The following is an 18,643-nucleotide window of genomic DNA, read 5'->3' as shown; positions in this document are numbered from 1 at the left end:
AATGAATACTTCGGCAAACCGTCCTTTAGACTGAATTTCTTTTTCCCAAACAATTTAAACATATATTAAAAAATGTGTCTGTTTTTTCATGTCTTAGACATGTATGTAGATTTTTTTTTTAGGCCAGAAGCAGTTACAGAGGTGTATATGTATCAGATACACTTCATAATAATATGTGAAAGGAGCATATGTTAATTCCTAGATCTGAAAATCATTATCTGAATAAATCATCATATACTGTACTCAGGGCTCCTCAAGTTCCTTAACATACTTCCCTAATTAAGCTGTTCATTTCCTACATTTAAATTACTGTCCCCAGCTGTTGTGCATTAGCAGATCCCCACTGCTAGTCTAAAAAAATGGCTGAAATTGGTTTTTAAATTTGGAATTTGGTCTGAGTTTAATTTAGCCAGTGTTTACTACTATAACCTCTTCTTCTCAGAAAACAGAGGCTTAGACAGTGAAGTAATAATACTTAACAGATACAGTGACTCTCAGGTAGCTGGAAGAAAACTGAATCTGAGGAATTAAAAAAAATATCTTCTTGACAGAACACAAAAATAACAATATTATGCCAGATAAATAAGATAGAGATTAATATAACACTCTGAATATGTGATGATATGGCTAAGTGTATTTTTAAATAAGTATTTAACTGTATTGAAAAGCATACTTAAAATATGGTACATGTGTTAAAGGCTGAGTTTTCTATAACCTGCCAAGGTCCAGAAAAGTATAAAATACTGTGTACTTTGCTGCCAGAGAATTACATCACTGAATCAGTCATGGGCTGAGCTTAAGTAAACTTGAGTTTTAATCCATTCTTAGCAGTAGTAGCAAACTTTTTATAGATGCACAGAGATACTTTCTTCATTTCAGCTTATTCAGCTGTCTCAGTTGAGTAACTTATTAAGAGCTAAGAAAACATTTTGGATTTCAGAACACAATATTCCTGTCTAAATAAAAGAATAGCTATGAGTTAAGATATTTTACTTCCAAAATCTTGAAGCATAAACACAAAACCAAGTTTAGCTCCTTGCTACTGATTATTTTCTCAAAACAATTTAAATAAAATAAAGTTAAATAATAAAATCATGTTAGGTAAAATTAAAAAAAAATAAATGACCAATTATTTAAGTGCATAACCTATTTTTAATTAAATAATACTAAAATAAACAATCGGAAAGCTTCATGCACAGTCATTACATTTCAGTTTACATCCAAATAAAAATGCATATAAATTGTAAATAAAACTGGATATTCAGAGTTCCCTTAATTCTTTTAGGATTAAAAATGGTGCATTTCTTAGCTGAATAAAAAATCTGTTAAATCTTTTCACACCTTTATCATCACACTAATTAATATGAGTGATGTATTGTCCTGTTCAGCAAAACCCACCAACTTTGGTTAAAGGATGGTATTTATCTTAACAATACAGGTTGGTATTTTGATTTAACAATACCAACCAATGAAAATGGGCCTTTCCTTAAAATGTAGGATGCAGCTACTGTTAAAATGTAGGATTCAAGCAAGTGGAAAACCTTGATTTAAACTAGGATTAAAATCTGTGGTGGTCTTAGTTGTTTGGTTGGTTGGCTTTTTTCAGTTCCGATGAGTTCATTCTGCTGCTCCAAGTTTTACTCTTGGTAAAGTTTTACTCTTGGTAAGTTTTACTCTTGCTGCCTCCAAGTTTTACTCTTGGTAAAGCACCTATCTGGCACAACAGGGAAGGGTATATCCAGAAAGAACTGAACAAACTGAATCATAAAGGATTTGGTCTCAAAATGTAATGAAAGAGAGAAACTAAACTGGACCCTGTATTTATAGAATCTGCAGATATGATTGAAGAGAAAGAGTGAAAAGACTTTTGAACTGAGCTGGACAAAGCAACTCTCACTAAATTGATCTGATTCATTTCCATTTCGTGCGTGTTTCCAGGGAAGTTAAAAAGAGTGGGAGAGAAGGTGGGAACAAATTTGAGATAAAGTAAATTTGATTAGTGGCTAGATGAAGAGAGGGATAGAGTGGGAAAAGTAAATTTTAAAAGCAGGTTGAGCAAGTGCTAGCTGAACTTTGTTCCAGCCCATTTGTAGCACATGAAACATTCTTTTATTTTCTCTTTTAAATTTGGATTTCTGTTTGGTGTAGCTTAGTTTATTTCTCATCCCCCCATGCAGCTGTTAAGATTTTTCTGATAACCAACACTAACAAACCCCCACCAAACTCATTCAGCTGATTTGAGAAAGCAAATGTGGAGTTAACTGCCCATCAAAGTGTAGGATGACTCATGAGTCAGGAGACTCCTGGTTTGAAAAGGTCCTCAATTACTGGGGGCTGGACCAGTGTATTCAAACAACAGGAGATGCAGATAAACAGCTTTAAGGTGCGGTTTTCCATTGTAGCTTTTAAGCTGAGCTGAGGGGGGATTCTGTGCTTTTTCTGTCGACCTATCCCAAACTACAGTTTCCTGCCTTAGATGAGCGTTGCTGAGGAGCTGATCTATTGGTGAGGCAATTCGGAAAGCTGGTGAGTTTTATACTGGGTGAGGGTACAGGGGGTAAGAAGTTCTTCAATCCTCTTCCTCTGAGATTAGATGAACTCCACTGCTATTCCTAATGGAAGGGTCTAGGACATCCTGGGAGTAGAAAAAGTGGGTCCGTGGCAGAGATACTTTAGTTGTTGTCGTGAAACTTCCCTCATAGGAAAGCGGAGAAATGGCTAGGTGCTGTGATGAAATGACCTTTCTAAGGCTTTGGCTTTATTTGCTGAATGGGTAGGAACATTGTAGTACTTAATAACTTTGTTAGTCTTCAATAGGCTTAGTTATTAGGCAGTTCGTCGTGGGGAGGAGGAAAGGAAAGGAGAAGAGGGAAGATGAAAACAGGCTGTAAGACATAATATGTGTGACAGTGGGACAAAATGTTCCATTACCCACAAGAAGTCTGGACATTTTGGGATCTGCACGAGAACGGTTGTGATTGTCACGGACTGGTGCCATTTCTTTTTGCATTAGTTGCGTTTGTTAAATCACATCAAGCAGAAGCAAGAGCTTGCAATTCTAGGGAAGAGCTGTGTTCAGTGGAAACTATCTGATGCCTGCAAAGATCATCAAAGCCAACAACAAGGTCTCTGAGCAGGACCTACCTATCCTCTTTGAAGCAGACCATTCTCTGTTTTGGTTTCATCATCTAGTTACTGTCAAAGTCCTTTGTTTCAAAATAATTCATAAAGCCTTTCTGATACCTGTTTGCTAATAGAGAACAAAAAAGAATAAAAGGAAAAATAACCCAGTTATTCCATGGAATTACTAGCTTTCAATTGATTAAAGTAACTAAACTGATTTTTCAGGAGCTGCAATATCCCTATAATTGATATAAGGGATGGAGAAGAGTAATACTGAAATTATGACTGCCTGTTCCTGTAATAATTTATAATTTGCCTGCAACATAACACCTGACCTGTAAGCATCTGTAGACCTTCATTCTGCTCCATCAGACCACGGCTAAAATTAATGTTATGTTGGGATAAGTTAGCACTGGTGCCACAAAGAGCAGAAAAGTTATTTTCCTGTGCCTGGCTGCTCCTTCCTGCTCCTCTGCATTGCGAAGCTTTTGAGCAAAAATGGCACAACATGATACTGGAAACCCATTTACATTGAAAATATTTTTTTTTCTTGATTGGGAGATTTTAAAGATGGATCCGTTTCCCAGACTGGTTCATGGTGCAGCTAATGCTGGGGGGAGGGTCCGAAGATCAGGAACTGCTTATATGGGCACTAGCGCCCATACAAAAAGAAACGCATCATCGAGTTACACACCACTGTCTCAATTATGCTGGTATTTTTAATGTATTCTTATGGAAACGGTGGGGGGGGCGTTGGCATGTCTTATTTTAATTTAGGAGGCAAGGCTTTTGTGTTACCACACATCTCCGGCATTGGTATCCTAGCTATGCGATTGCCTGAATATTGCCTTGCTGTAGGGTATGGTTGAATTCCTTTGAGGATGTTAAATCCAGAGACTGTAGCAAGCTGTGTATGTATGCAACATCTCACTTTTGGTGTCTGGGCAATCTGAATCTTACCTGTGTGGTGGCCTTCTGCTCTGAAAGTGTTAGATGTTTTCAAGTGTCCTCTGCTTTGCTCTCTTGGCAGCTAATTAACCTTCAAACACCAGGATGCTCACTGAAAGCATTTCTGTGAAGAGCTAGCTAGAACTTAAAATTTCCAACACCGAGAAATTCTGACAAACAGGATTTGTTTGCATTTGAAGGGAACAACAGGGGACGGTGAGGCTTTTTCTTGGTGGAAGTCAAATGAATTTTTTGACAGTAGAGATTCGTGTCTTGGGAATGTTGAAGTTGAGCTGAATTTTGATAGTTCAACCTGTATTTCACTGCTGTGGCATACTGTCTTTAGGGTGTTGTCATTTAGGAACCTCAATATATTATTTACCCAAATGTAACAGGGTCCTTGGCCAAGTTATTTGTCCCAGAATGCACCGAGAGTTATGTCTCTTGTGTTTCCTGCACAGGATGGTAGGAGGCATGTCTGCATAATGTGAGGAATTGCATCATCTTCTGAAGAAGGTCTTGTGATCCTCTGAAAAGGGTGAGGGCATTAGGAGCTTAGAGGCCATCATGCCAACTTTTTAAGGAGAAGCAAGTTAAATATGTTTTGAATTACACTAAATAGGGTGCATTGAGTTGCTTTAAATATCATGTTCAGATGTTCCAACTCATATCAGACAAAGAAGGAAAAAGTGGTTTATGATTTTGTTGATTGGAGAAAAGAAAACTTTGAAAAGAGTTGAAATTCTCCATGGAAACATTGATTTAATGAAAACTGCCTTACTGATAAGAAAATACTTAATTTGAAAAATTCCTGGCAACGTTTAAATTTAATAAGTTATTTTTATGTTGCCTATGCTTTCCAAACTGCCTCTGTAACTGACTCCAAAGTGTCACTAGTCTGAATGAAACAGCACATAAGGGCTGTCAGGCACTTGATCTGTTGGTGGCCTTTGCTTTTCCACAAAGCCTTATTAACCTGTTGTCAATGAAGTATTAGTCTTCATATTTCCACTTTAAAATAGTGAGTGAATTCTGGTGTAAGAACTCCGCGGCACTGGGAAGTACAAAAAAAGATTATGCTTTAGATTTATTTGGGGGGAGGTGGCATGAGCTAAAAATAGTTGGAAAAAGGGTAAAACAAAAACAAACTTGGAAGGCCACCAGTCGTCAAAGATCTGTCTAGAGGCTTTGAGAGCTAAAGCCTGTTTCTGCAGAGGATTCAGTTTAGAGTTAACTTACCAATCCTTGCAAATATCAGGAGTCAAAAAAGAAGCCCTTCAGACTACCATCTGTTCTAGGAAGTTGGTTTGTAGAGTTTTTTGGTTTGTAAAATAAAGAAATGGTCAGTGTTAGCTTAATGGTTGGACTAGATGATCTTAAGGTCTTTTCCAACCTAGATGATTCTGTGAAATTCTTCACTGTGAGGGTGGTGAGACACTGGAACAGGTTGCCCAGAGAAGCTGTGGCTGCCCCCTCCCTGGCAGGGTTCAAGGCCAGGTTGGACGGGGCTTTGAGCAACCTGGGCTAGTGGAAGGTGTCCCTGCCCATGGCTGGGGGGCTGGAACTGGATGATCTGTAAGGTCCCTTCCAACCCAAACCTTTCTATGATTGTCTGTCCACACCCACTCATATAAAACATGAGCATTTCCTTCCCATAGACACTTAAATAATTTTAAATACAACCAGTAGAACCTTAATTTTTGCTGTTAGTTTAGGAAAGTCTTGAAGGATTTCTCTTTAATTCTGGATGCTACACCTTCATTCTTCAGAACTGGCTCTAAACTCTTTGATAAAGAGAATCACAGCAATTTAATTTTATATTGTTATTACTGCTGTGCAGTACAAAGAAAGTAAAACCTCTCCCCCAATAATCACCAACAATTAAAACTATTTTCAATTAACATTATTAAAATGACAGTACTGCAAAATATACTTCCATGGTCAGTCATTTTCATCTTATTTCTCCTAATTTTGTATGTCAAACTGAATTTATCTAAATGTGGTTGCAACTTTTAATAGGATTTTTATTTTTTGCACCCCAATTTTTGAGTGAGAACTTACTCCACTTTGTTAGAACAACTTCCCTGACAGTATTTTGAATTCTTCGTTTCCCTCCCTTTTTACATAAATACACATATCTCCCTTCCTCAAAATATATTATATTAATGGTTGCTAGATGCAATGTAAGTATTAGTAAGTCAGGCTAATAATGTGAATGGACTATCCGTCACGGTATCCAAATGTGCTCTTATTAAAAACTGTTGGTCACATCTAAAACTGTAGTAGTAAGCATTCCACTGTAAACATATGTTGCCTTGGAAAAATCCTCTGAGGGAAAAGGAAACACTGGCGAAACTGATATTTTTTTTTTTTTTTTTTTTTTTTTTTTTTTTTTTTTTTTTTGAGGGCGTGGGGGGAATGGTGATGTAGACTGTCAACTGGATGCCTTGGTCTAAACAGGATACTGGCACTTGGAAAGCTGTGAAGGTGTAAGAGAGAACCAGCACAACTTATGCAACAGTGTTTTAGGGTGTAAGGAGGCAGGTTGAAACAGTTTTATCATGGATAATGGCAGAAGAAAGCTTACTCTGTTTCTAATACACACACTACACTCAACAAAAGGATTGTCGCTCTTGTAATGTTAAGATTAAAAAAAGGGAAAATAAATGTGGGCTCTAGCAGAAGTTGGTCTGCAAAAGTGTCTCTCATTTTGTCACTGACTAGTAGGTAGGGAAAAAAGCATCCAGTTATAAGTTAAGGTACTGTTAGCAGGATGTCTTGAAGGTACTGTACATGCAGATGCATACAAAATCCTTTAGAAGAAATAAACCCCTTTTCTCCAGATTTCTTTTTGAAAGTGACACTTGCTGTTTGTGTATAGTGGAAACTGAAATTAAATTTCTCATTCATCAGTATCTTTATCCTTTAGGATTAGAGAAGTCTGTTTCAGTTCCCTTTCTCCTCGCTCCAGTGAGATGTCAGTGTTCTAGAAGTGTCAGGAATAATGATTCTATTCAGGAATTGGCATTTGAATAGCTGGATATAAAAAATTTAAAAAAAAAAATAAATGCTTGACTTTGATGATTTTTCTAGTTTGGAAGCAGTCATGCATTGTTCTGTGTGTTTGTTGGGGTTTTTTGTTTTGTTTTAAACAGAGCTCTGTGAATGAACATTCCAATCTGGCCCTTGAATAATTATTTCTAAATGTGAGATGACAAGTTAAAATGACATTGTGCCTACAGAACAAAAATAATCTTTTACACCCTTCTTGTGTTTATGGGGAGCACTAACATATGTTTCTTGCAAAATTTTGTTTTCTGGATTGGGATGGTTTCATTTCTACTTATCCTCTGTTTCAGCTGCTAGAAAGCAAAACTAAACATGCAGTTTGAGTAAGGAATATGTAGAAGAGACAAAGTATTAACCCTTTGTTTTGACACTACATTGTACTTGATTACTGTGAAAACAACAAAGATTTTGAGTAGAAAAACTTTTGAGGGAGATAGACTTACCAAAATTGTGATATCATCTTCATGTAACTGAAGACATTTCAAAAATAAGGCGCAAAAGATAAACATACTAGCAAGAAATTGGAAGTTTTTAATTCATACCCTTTCCGGTATTCTATAAAATGTAATCAATTAGTCTTTAAGAATTCTTGATTATGCAATTAACTATCTTTAATATTCATATACTATATTCAATTATTTTCATACATATAAACTCAATATTCAGTCTTTAAAGCAATCTCCAAAAACAGTGCATTCCTGCAGGGAATTTCCTCATCTGATTTTTTTTTTTTTTTTTTTTTTTTTTTTTTTGTGACAAACCCATATGAACCATGCTTCCACGTTCTCATTATTCCAGAAAAACTCACCACTTCTTGTCTCTTCACTTTTTTTTTTCCTGCTCTGTCCCACTTCCATCAGGTATGATTACACAGTAAACTAGCTGAAAACCAAAACATTTTTGGATTATTTTATTAGGCAGACCCATTCACCAGTTTAATTCGTAACATTGCTACTTTCTGGAAGAGGAAGGAATTGGTTATGTTCTTTACAGTAACAGAGCCAAGTTGTTCAAGATTCAACAGAATATGAAACAAAGCTGTTTGTTATGGATTATAACAACAAGGAAAGTGTTGGGTTTTTTTTTTCTTTAAGACCTTGCCTGTTGAGGGGAACAAAACCCTAAATAGAATCTTATATTCTCCCCAAAATGTAGTACATGAATTATAACATACCTTTAAAAAAACGAAAACCAAAAAATATAAAACAAGCCAACAAAACCCCAAAACATTTCAAGAGGAAAGCACTTTTAAAAAGAAAAGGAAATTGAAGGGATTATTAAAGGCTATTTATTTTAGCCATTCATTGTTTGTGTGATTTCAGATTTAAAAAAAAATCTTTCTCATATTGATAACATGACTAGTCTCACTAATTAAAGATCCTGAATTCAAAAGATTTTTAAGAAAAATGTGTGTGCTTCTAGAAACAGGTGGACTCTTGACAACAAGGAATTTTCAGCATAAATTCTTTGGACATGGTATGGGTATGCAGTAATAATGCAAGGTATAAAGACGTGTAGGGAGAAACGAATTCTCACCTGTCCTTCTGGTCAAGTTTGAAAGAAATGAAATATGCTTCTATATTTCAATATTACTATGACAAAATATGTCTAATGCCGTATTCCTGAAATATGGTGACTTGCTTCTAAATAAATTATTCCTATTTTACGTAGGCAGGGATTACCAAAGCCGGAAGTTTGGAAGACCAATGTGCTAGACTTTTCCTGAGCATTTCCTGAGTTTGAGAACTTTTTTGTGCGAAGAGATCAATTGGCATTACTTCTGCAGGAAAGGTGTCTTGTGAGGCAGTAGCTATTTCAGAAGGGTAACTCCCCACCACTCTTAACAGTGTGTATTTAAAAGGACTTTAAAGATGAAAAGATATAGTGAAGGGGAAAACAGAAGCCAGTGTATTGCATGACTCTCTACATGCACATCAGTTAATTCGTCTATTTCATAAACAAGAGGTGAGATGGTCATTTGTTCTCTACAGTGTATATGGTATAGAAATAATAATTTGAGATGTTGTTGAAATGGTACACAGAACGAAGGCAAAAAGAAAGGTTTGGGCTTAACTCAAAATACTTTCTCTATAATAAAAACTGTGAACAGTGACTACCACAAACAGCTGCATAGATTATTTTTAATTTAAAAAAAATATTATTTTGCAGGGTATTTTACAAATTACTTCGGTGTTGAAACTAGAGAAATTAATAAGAGTTCAAAATGCCATTACAGTATAAAATGATGAGGAAAATAATCTTCAAGGCATTATTTGGAGAGCAAACTATGATGTGGGATTAGGAAAAACACTACAAATAGCAGTATCAGATTGAGGCAGGGACAAACACATGGAAAGGAATAAAAAAAAAAAAATTAAAAAAAAGCAACTGATACTGAAAGAGATGGCATGAGAGACTTCCCCCCACCCCCAAGAACTAATCTTTTAAATAGATGAAGTGTTGTCTTAGAAGTGAGTATAGCAGTATAGCGGGTCGGTGAGGATGAACCAAAAGCCAATCCATATCTGGTGGAAAATACAGAAAAATATATTCTTCCTCTGCAAAACAGCACACGGTAGTTAACTTTCTATTTTAACTACAGAAATATTTTAAGTAGACAGATTATTTTATGACATCTCTGCAAAGAGAAAGACTTGAATACAAGTAGTGAAGGAAATATGTGTTTGTAGAAAGGAACTCTTGGTTCCTTTGTTCTTGAGAATGGACTAAAACAAGTTGTAGTGCCATGCCATTTCTTCCTAAATGAAGATATCAACCATGGTTCTTTTTAGGAAAAAGCTCTGGCTTCCCACAGACTCAAAAGAGCATTGACAAAATCTGCAGAACAAGTAGTTTAGATTTCTTTAATATCTGTATTGTGACCTTTAAAGGGCACAGTTTTTAAGTGTTTTATCAAGAGTGCAATGGCTACTTCATGCTACAGCCAATTTTCAGACTGTTTTCTGGACAAAAATAATGGGCAAGATGTGTTTTGAGTAACAAATAACATTATTTTATTACCTGATTCTGAAAAATGCATGTATTTTTCCTTATCTTACTTCATTCCACAGCATAGTGAATAGAAGATTCTTCTGAAGAACATTTTTGTATCTATATTACTTCAGAAATTCTTGTTAACCTTATAACAGAGAAGTTGTTGCTTCGCAGCTTTAAAAAAAATAATAATCTGTAGTAATGAAAAATTAGTTTACCTCAACACAAACTGCTGTTAATGAAGCTGCTATTTTCCAAGCCTAAACCACTTTGTTTTTCATGCTGTTTGTTGTCATTGCCAAGGCGTGGGGGATTTTGAGATGGGATGTGTTTTATCAACCAACATCAGGGTAATCGGATTAATATTTAGTGTCTTATTTCTAGTTTGCACGTATGAACTGGATAGGATTTGTAGAAGCTAACTCTTGGTTCCTTTGTTCTTGAGGATGGATTTAACAAGTTGTAGTGCCATGCCATTTCTGCCTAAATGAATATTGCAACCATGGTTCTTTTTAGGATAGGATGGGTAAATAATGGAGCTTAAGACAGTGCATATTTTCAAAAAACAATAGAAGAAAATTTTATGGGCATCAGTCCCTTTGATTCAGGACTTGTAATATCGATGTAATGTGTTAGGTTGAACAACTAGTGATTTGATGGTAAAAAGTATCTATCATGCCTAAAGCATCTAGGAAAAATGGTAATTATTGAAAATACATTTTCATAGAAATTATGCCAGCAGAAGGTGTATGTATGTTAAAAACAGTGATACAATGTAGGCTAGTTTTATTTCTGACATGTTTGAAGGAACAAAGGATGAGGTTTAGGAAACCCTTGAAGTTACAAATACTGTTGAAATAAGAAAGTAATTTGAACACATACCTTATTGCAAAACTTGTACTATTACTGTGCCATGTGTGGGCCTAGTAAAAAGTTAATTATGTACTGAAGATCAAACTTATTTGTACATACTCTGAATATTTTTTGTTAGAAAGGTACACAGTGAAATAACATAACACTTCCCTGTTTTTAATAATAAACTTTAAAACCTTGCAAGCTGAAAGGATCTTTGCCAAGCAGAGTTACCAGTGATACCACAGCTTTATCTGTACCCTGCAGCATGGTTCCAAAAGAAAGCGGAAAAGTGGAGTCATGGAAGTAGCAGTGGTATTAAGAAACAAGAGTTTGAGTTCAGACTAAAAGCTGGGGATACAGGGGGGCTTGAGACCAAAAACAGAGAAATGCCTTTTTCCAGCTGGAAAATAGTTTCTCTACTAATAAATCCCATGGAGAAATAGAATGTCAGAACTAAGAGGCAGCTGTGCAGCACTGAGGCTGATTAATTAGGGGACATTTCCGTATCACCAGCTTTTTTCAATGGGATTAGATCAAGTATTGAGAAGTCATATTGCAGGCAGAGTGACTGAGGGACCCATCCTCATACAGCAGATTCTTCTAGGACATGTTGGAATTGAGGTAAGGAATACAGAAAGAGTCAGTAAATAATGTTGTTCTTAACTATGATCTGGAATTGTTTAGTGTTTTTTTTTTCTGTATTTGAAAACAAAAATGTAGTCATGGTCTTGTATCCAGAAGCTTGGATTATGTCTTGCTGAAATAAGCTTTTGGTGCAAGGGTGAGAGGAGCCTGGCAGGAGACTCTGTGTATTGTGCCTTCTCGGATGCAGGGATTCCAAAGCTGTTGCTACTATCTTTATTTAGGACAAGTACCTCAGGACCTCTAAGAGAAAAAATGAAGAAGAGACTGCTACTTAATAAGCTTCTGAGAGCTTATGTGATGTCTGTGCCCCTTCTTGCTAAGGTTTGGCCAAGTGATCTACGTTAGCAGACTTGTGTCACTGTCCCTTCTGCAAGCAGTAGGCTGCTGAAAAGCCCTGTTTGGTGTTGGTATATAGAAGTGTTATTGTAGAATTAAGTGGAATTTGATCAATGAAGTACAGCATATCAAGTTTACTCTTCAACTGTCCAGTATTTTCTTCTTCTTGCTACTCTTTCTTGTTGTAGTTCCTGTTTCTGAAGTTTGCTTAGCCAAAGTGTTCTAACATATTTGGAGTGCCCTCTTGCTGTGACCTACTCTCCCCTTATGACACTTCCTTTAGATAAAGTATTTTGAATCTTTATCAGTCACTTGTCTTTATAGAGTCTTTGTAGTTGAGTGCTGTTGAAGGTTCAGTTTATCTTGCTTTGAAAGCAAAAGTCTGTAGTCTTGATGCTTAATGTTGACAAATTCTTCATCTGCTACTCTCCATTATTCTAGCTGAAGGATAAAGTGACAATATGTCTATTGGCCTTATCCTTTAAGTAAATAGTAGTCAAGCTGTTGAAGCTCTTACTGTGAGGTAGCTTTAATTTATTACTATATTTTTCCAAATTATCACATCCCAAAACATGATGATCTTTGGGTGAGAAGTCTGTCTTTCATGTTGGCGGAGTTGCCAATAATAAATACACATTTCAGTTTGTTTTCTGTATTTTTCCTTTGGGATAGTGTTGTTTATTCCTAGTTTGGGACCTATACTTTTTATGACTGCAGTGGAGAGAGATATCAGCAACAGAATTTGACAAGAGCAGGCATAATGTTTACCTGGGGGGGGTGGGAATCCAGGATTTGCTTCCTGGGATATTAGTTTTACAAATGAATTGAAGATGGGAAGCATTTCGTTTGGAATCTATGTGTGGATGATGCTGAGAACATCTAATAACTAGTGGTGAGAAAATTTTCAGTAACATAATAACACAGTAATACTTGAGTAATAGCTTTGGCTGCCCAAAATTAGTGTCTTAAATCAAATGATAGCAGTTTTAATAGTTTCTTCTGATTAGGACCATTTCCATTTAAGAAGATAAGCCTGTTTGATGCTAGTTTTTCTTATTTCAAAAGGAGGAAAATAGTGCATGATTCATAAGAATACGTTGTTGCAGATGTTTGTTTATATTCAGTATTTGCACAGATATTAACAGCTTATCATGTATTTTCATTCTGCTTTGTGCAAAATAGAAAATGTATGTATGTATCTTTTAATAAATAAGGTTAGAGCAGTTATGAACAGTGACTTGATAAGAGTAAGATTTTCCTAACTGCTTTTGCAGTAGCTAGATAATTAGGGTAAAGCAGTTGATAAATTCCGCAATAGAGTGTAGCTTGTATCACAACTTGCTGTGATTATTTTTATGTAAATTGTATCTGGAAAGATCTGTGATGCTGACATTTTAGTATCAGTCATCACTGGTGACTTGTGAGGAAATAAATGTCAGGCAAACAGTTTCTCCAGTGAGTTAATTCTCTGAAGCAAAGTGACTGTGTCCTCACCCATTTTTCTGGTGTCCTCTATAGGAGAGGCTTCTAAGATGTTTCTTATGATTGCATACTGTATTTTCAATGGATCATAAAGGAGTTGCAAGTACAGTGATATTCAGCTTGTTGAATGTAAGTACAAGGCATAAAACTTCCTAAAGTGGCTGTGCAGCCAGGTATGACATGTGCCACAGCAGTGATTCCCTGGAACCACTAGTGTTGATGAGAATGTGGTAATTAAATTGTTTTTTCTATTGTCTTTGTTAAGACTATGGAAGGATATAAGTCATAAAGTTGATGATAAATTATGAGCTTGACTGAGACAATTGTATTTTTATAGGCAACTTGATTAGAAATTTATACAGAGGGTGAACTGAAACTTTAATTATCACCTGTAGGCCGGTGTATTAATTGAATAGTGTAGATAGCTACAAAGTTAGCTCTTGTGTGACTTGTGGCTGGGAATTCTAAAATAATGGACAGGCTTTGATAGAAATAAAGCTTAAGCAAGAGAGAAATCTTAATATTTGTTTTAGCACAGTTATTTAAGTTTTTTGGAAGGAGGATTGAGATACACAGTTCTGTGTTGCACTGCTAGCATGAAGGACAACCAGAAGTGCATTAGCCCTTTGTGTGTGTTCCAGCTTTGTTGCACATGCTGCTTCCTCAAAAGGAAGCTGGGTGTGACTGCAGGCTGTAAAGTGATGATCCTGTATGAAATCATCCTGTTGTTCCTGATTGCCAGAAGACAGTTGAGTGGGTGAACTCTGCATTGGCAGGCCTTGGACCAGATCAGGTATCATCCCTCTTCCCAGAGCTGTTACAAAAGTAACACAAAATCTGTATCATCTGCTGTAGCTCATTTGACCAAAAGGCAATAATCTGCCCACATCTGATCCGTGTTTATTTTGTACAGCTCTGGCTTCCAGAACAATATATATGTAATAGAAATCTCTCATCATAGCTGGAGTGTCCTGTACCGTATAGACGTTCTGGCCAATCGTGCCATAAGGATGCAGCGGCTCAGTTTACAACAGTTCATCGACTGTTAATCCAATCACTCTGTTCTGCTAATCAAATCAGGCAGCTCCAGGAGCATGTGGTGGCAGGGTTACATTTGCTCCCAGGCTAACGTGAATGGAGTAATATGCAGCTGCAGTGAAGATGAACTCTGGGATTTATATGATATCCTAGTGTAACTTTTTAATGATGTTATTCATACTTAAACCATGCAATACTATGGTTTGGGTATTCTGAATGCATGTGTGTTAAGTTGTTTTTAAAATTTACTTGCTGGTGCTAACTGTGGTGAGCAATGCTTTGAGCTGGTGTTAAGTCATACTGTTGGAAATTATGTATTTTCTAACGTGTACACTGAAGAATTCAGTGTGCATTTTGCAGACCTTCAGGTACATTTTGACATAAAATTAGGGTTTGACTGTCTTCCCAAAACTACTTTCTTCTTTTACTTTAAGCAAAACTTGGCACTTTTTCATGCTGTTTTCATGTGTTGTATGCTGCTATATATTAGTTGCATTTTTTAATGTAGAATGCATTTATTTACAATAAGTATTTGAATGCTGTTAATCACTGACTTCTGCAAGATTTTAATAACTAGATAATATATCATTCATAAACATTGCTGATTGCTTATGGATGATCATTTAGGTCCCATTTGTACATGGAACAGTTTCCAATTTAACCAAGGGTGACTGTTCAACATGTAGCATATGCTATTCCAGCTTCAGTCTCTGAATTGGGAAATGTCTACGATAGTAATTTGGCTCAATTGGAGGAAATCAGTAGAGTGAAGCATTTGGTGCTGCAACCCCCATATATACATATTCTGCTATGCAGCACTTTTTTTTTTTTTTAACTAGATTTAGTGGAACCTCTCGGGTTCAAATATCCATGCCACAACATGTGTTGGAACTCTTCAGAGCTGTTATTTGCTTGGGCTGGTGTGACACCTTAGGGGTTGAAGTAAGACAGATAACACTATAGCATTGGTAACACCATTTCAAGTTTATATTTTTCATAAGAATCCACATCACATATACAAAAACTGGTCAATGACCAAAACCATTGCTCAGTAAGTGGGAATAGTGCAGAGGGGAGAAGGATTTACTTCTAAATTGCACTATTGCTCTGAACCAAACCAATATTGTAAACATAGCCTTCAGCTAACAGAACAAGGCCTTCTCCTATATTTTATAGACAACAGATAGAATATGAAGTCAGATAGATTCTATTGTGTTAACTTTAATTTAGCCTGACATGAATGTGAGGACAGAGGAACATCATGGGAATGGAAAATGGATTTTGATAAACGAGGCAGTGCTCACTGAATATTTGCAATTCTACTTATATATTTGTTTTGCTCATTCTGCTTTTTGTAATTCTCCAACAGCTGAACCTTTAGTTTATTCTCATCAAATCTTCTTTTAAAGTATGATCTTTTTATATATATAAAACATATATACTTACACACACACAGAGTATGCCTTATAGAGTTTATGAATGTGCCCTAATTACAATGCTTTAGACTGAGAACGTGCTCTTTAATTTCATCCTTGCTTTGATTGATCTGAACTGAAAATCTTTCACTGTGGATTAAGATTGCATGTCCTTTTTCTGGCCGTAGAAGAACGAAGAGGTTACTGTACCTGTCCTGCCCATAGGTGTGTGTTGTCCTCTGCTGGAAGTTGCAGTCCTCTTAGATGTGTCAGAAAATACCGCATATGTGGCAGCTCTCCAAACCAGTTATTTCAGGATGCCTATATTAGCTGAGGTATTCTTAATAACTAAACCAGGTCACTTTGACACAACTACATCAGGGAATAATTAAACAAGAAGTTGTGCTGACAGATGGGGAGGAGCTGTTGTCTCAGAGCACAGGATGCAGAGGAGCAGTTGCAGTGTTGCTGTTTTCACCTGGCACAGCTGTAGCCAAACAGCACTTTGGCCTGCAACCATACCTTGTTCTTGTCCATTTAAAAAAAAAAAAACAAAAAAAACCCAAACTATAAATATGGTATATTTTGTTAATGAAAGCAATTAAAATCAAAGTATCTGCTTCTTCAGGGAGAGAAAGCAAACATCAACTGATTCCCGCCACACTGATGGAAAGAAGGGATATTTACTGTTTTACAGACAAGAAATCTCAGATATAATTATGGTGTGTGGGATTGTAATTTGGGCACTCCACTATTGGATTACACATTTGAGCAGTGCATTGTTTTTCTGTCAGGTTTTCTGCAGGCTGGGTTTTTGAGTGTCATTGATCAGTACTCCAAGTGAGGAAAGCGATTATATCTCCCAGTTTATTTTAACATGCTTGCCACCCAGATAGTCTGCCTCATAACTGCTCACACTTGTTTTATCTTTTTCCTTTTTATATAATTTTCCGTTTTGTTTTGATTCTTTCACAACACTTAAACTAATCATTAGCAGCAAATCCTGGCAGTACAGAACCTTTTAATTACTAAAAATAAATATTACCCTGTGGCAGAAGGCAGTAGACACTGTAGAAACGGTAGTTGGCACGAACTAGTTGTCACCAGCATTTCTGGCTGATCATGGCTAAGGATGTGGTCTAGCTCTTACCCTGGTGCCTAGGGGCACTCTGCCAGTTTTGAACTCTGAAATAACCCGAGCATAAGATCAGAAAAGCACCAGCTTAGCTCCAGGGTAACAATAACAGGGGGAGAAGCAGTGCTGCCTGTGTGGATGTTACCTAGCCGTAACTGATGTGTCAGGAAGTAGGAACGTAGACGTTTTTTCCCCACCCAGTCATGTTCTTTTTGGATATAAGTTGTTACTATCTTCTAACATAAGACTTTGAGATCTCTTGTGTTATATTTCATGTTCAGTGAGTGCTCTATATCAAAGTAGAAAAACGGATGACTAAGCTTTCTTTTTCAGTTGCAAAAGAGGAAAAGAACAAGTTTGTGGTCTCTGTTTTTGCCATGAAATCAAGTTTTAAGTATGCCACTGGTTCAGGATGAATATTCCTATTCCTGTTCTATACGCAAACCCTTTGTACATTGTGGATGAACTCCAGATTCTTTTCCCAAATCTGAATAAGAAAAATATATGTAGTTGTTACCACCATCAAAAGTACTGAAGCAGAAAATTCCTGAGCAGTTTTTCAAGTGGTCCTAGAGGAGTTAGATTAATCAAGCTGGAGCAGTCCAAAAAGTCCCTCACTAAAGCTCTGAAGCCACATGATAAACTGTGTATCAGAGGTTAATTGCTATAATTTTTGTGCAGTAAATAAAATTGAAATATCTTCAAAAAGAATTAAAGGGTTAGGAAAAAAGTCTCCTTTTAATCAAAAAAAGCAATGTCAAAGTAGGCTTTGTTGCAGACTTGGACAATACAGCTAAATATAATGGGGTTTTTTATGCATTTCTGTTTGCTCTATAAATCATCGGGTTGGGAATGGATTTTTGCATCTCCTGTTCTAGAGTTCATCTGTTATCTCTGCAAGGTGTCTAGTTTTTTGGATGAGAGGGATGGCTTCCTACTTCAAAAAGAGCATGTCCTTAATGGGTGGCCTTTCAATATTGAAAGATGCTAGTAGAACTTTGTGCCTAGTAATCGATGCTGTTTGTTACAAAGATTTCCTGATAGAAAATAAAAATACTCTGCTAGTAGTAGAGATCTTTTTCTGAGAATCGTGTTTTTAAAATCTATTTTAGAAGGTTGAGAGAGAGGATAAGCAAGACTACAGTAATAACTCTCTTTTGACAATATATCAAGTTTGGTTCATGAGTTTGTTTTTATTTTTTAATTTAACATTTCTGGCTTAATACTTGAGGGCCTTGTTAATCAGTCTCTATTAAAAAAAATTGAAGGCATATTTCTCTGTAATGACTTTCTTACTTGGGATAACATTTGTGTTATGACATTAAATACCATTTTATGGAAAAACAATAGTACAGTTACTGGACTTAAACATGCAGCTAGAAAAATGAAACTAAGAAGTGAAATAAACAGAATAAAAATAGTTGTATTAACACTTTAGATGGTATTTGGACAATTCATATTGTATTACTCTACGAAAAAATGCCTTGTATGACTGAGTAACAAGCTAAAGGTGGAGTTAGTTTGTGTGTTGTTTTAGTTCGTTTTTTTAAGACCTATTCAAACAGCTGTGCAACATTCTTATGACAGGACAGCATAGTACAAT

General features: G+C 36.2%; 1 protein-coding gene across 1 annotated transcript in view; it reads left to right on the top strand.

Annotated features, from left to right (window-relative positions):
• The first annotated feature begins 2,484 nt into the window (after positions 1-2,484).
• The window catches only part of CDYL (chromodomain Y like), a 73,706-nt gene continuing 57,547 nt past the window's right edge, over positions 2,485-18,643 (top strand). Inside the window, exon 1 of the mRNA XM_026843021.1 lies at positions 2,485-2,526. The gene's annotated coding sequence lies outside the window, so the exon portion shown is untranslated. The remainder of the gene's footprint in view (positions 2,527-18,643) is intronic.

Source organism: Athene cunicularia (genome assembly GCF_003259725.1).
Source record: "Athene cunicularia isolate RWA chromosome 2 unlocalized genomic scaffold, athCun1 chr2_part1, whole genome shotgun sequence".
NCBI classification, from domain to species: domain Eukaryota; kingdom Metazoa; phylum Chordata; class Aves; order Strigiformes; family Strigidae; genus Athene; species Athene cunicularia.
Note: the sequence above shows the minus strand (reverse complement) of the source record. Positions and strands in the feature narration are given on the sequence as shown.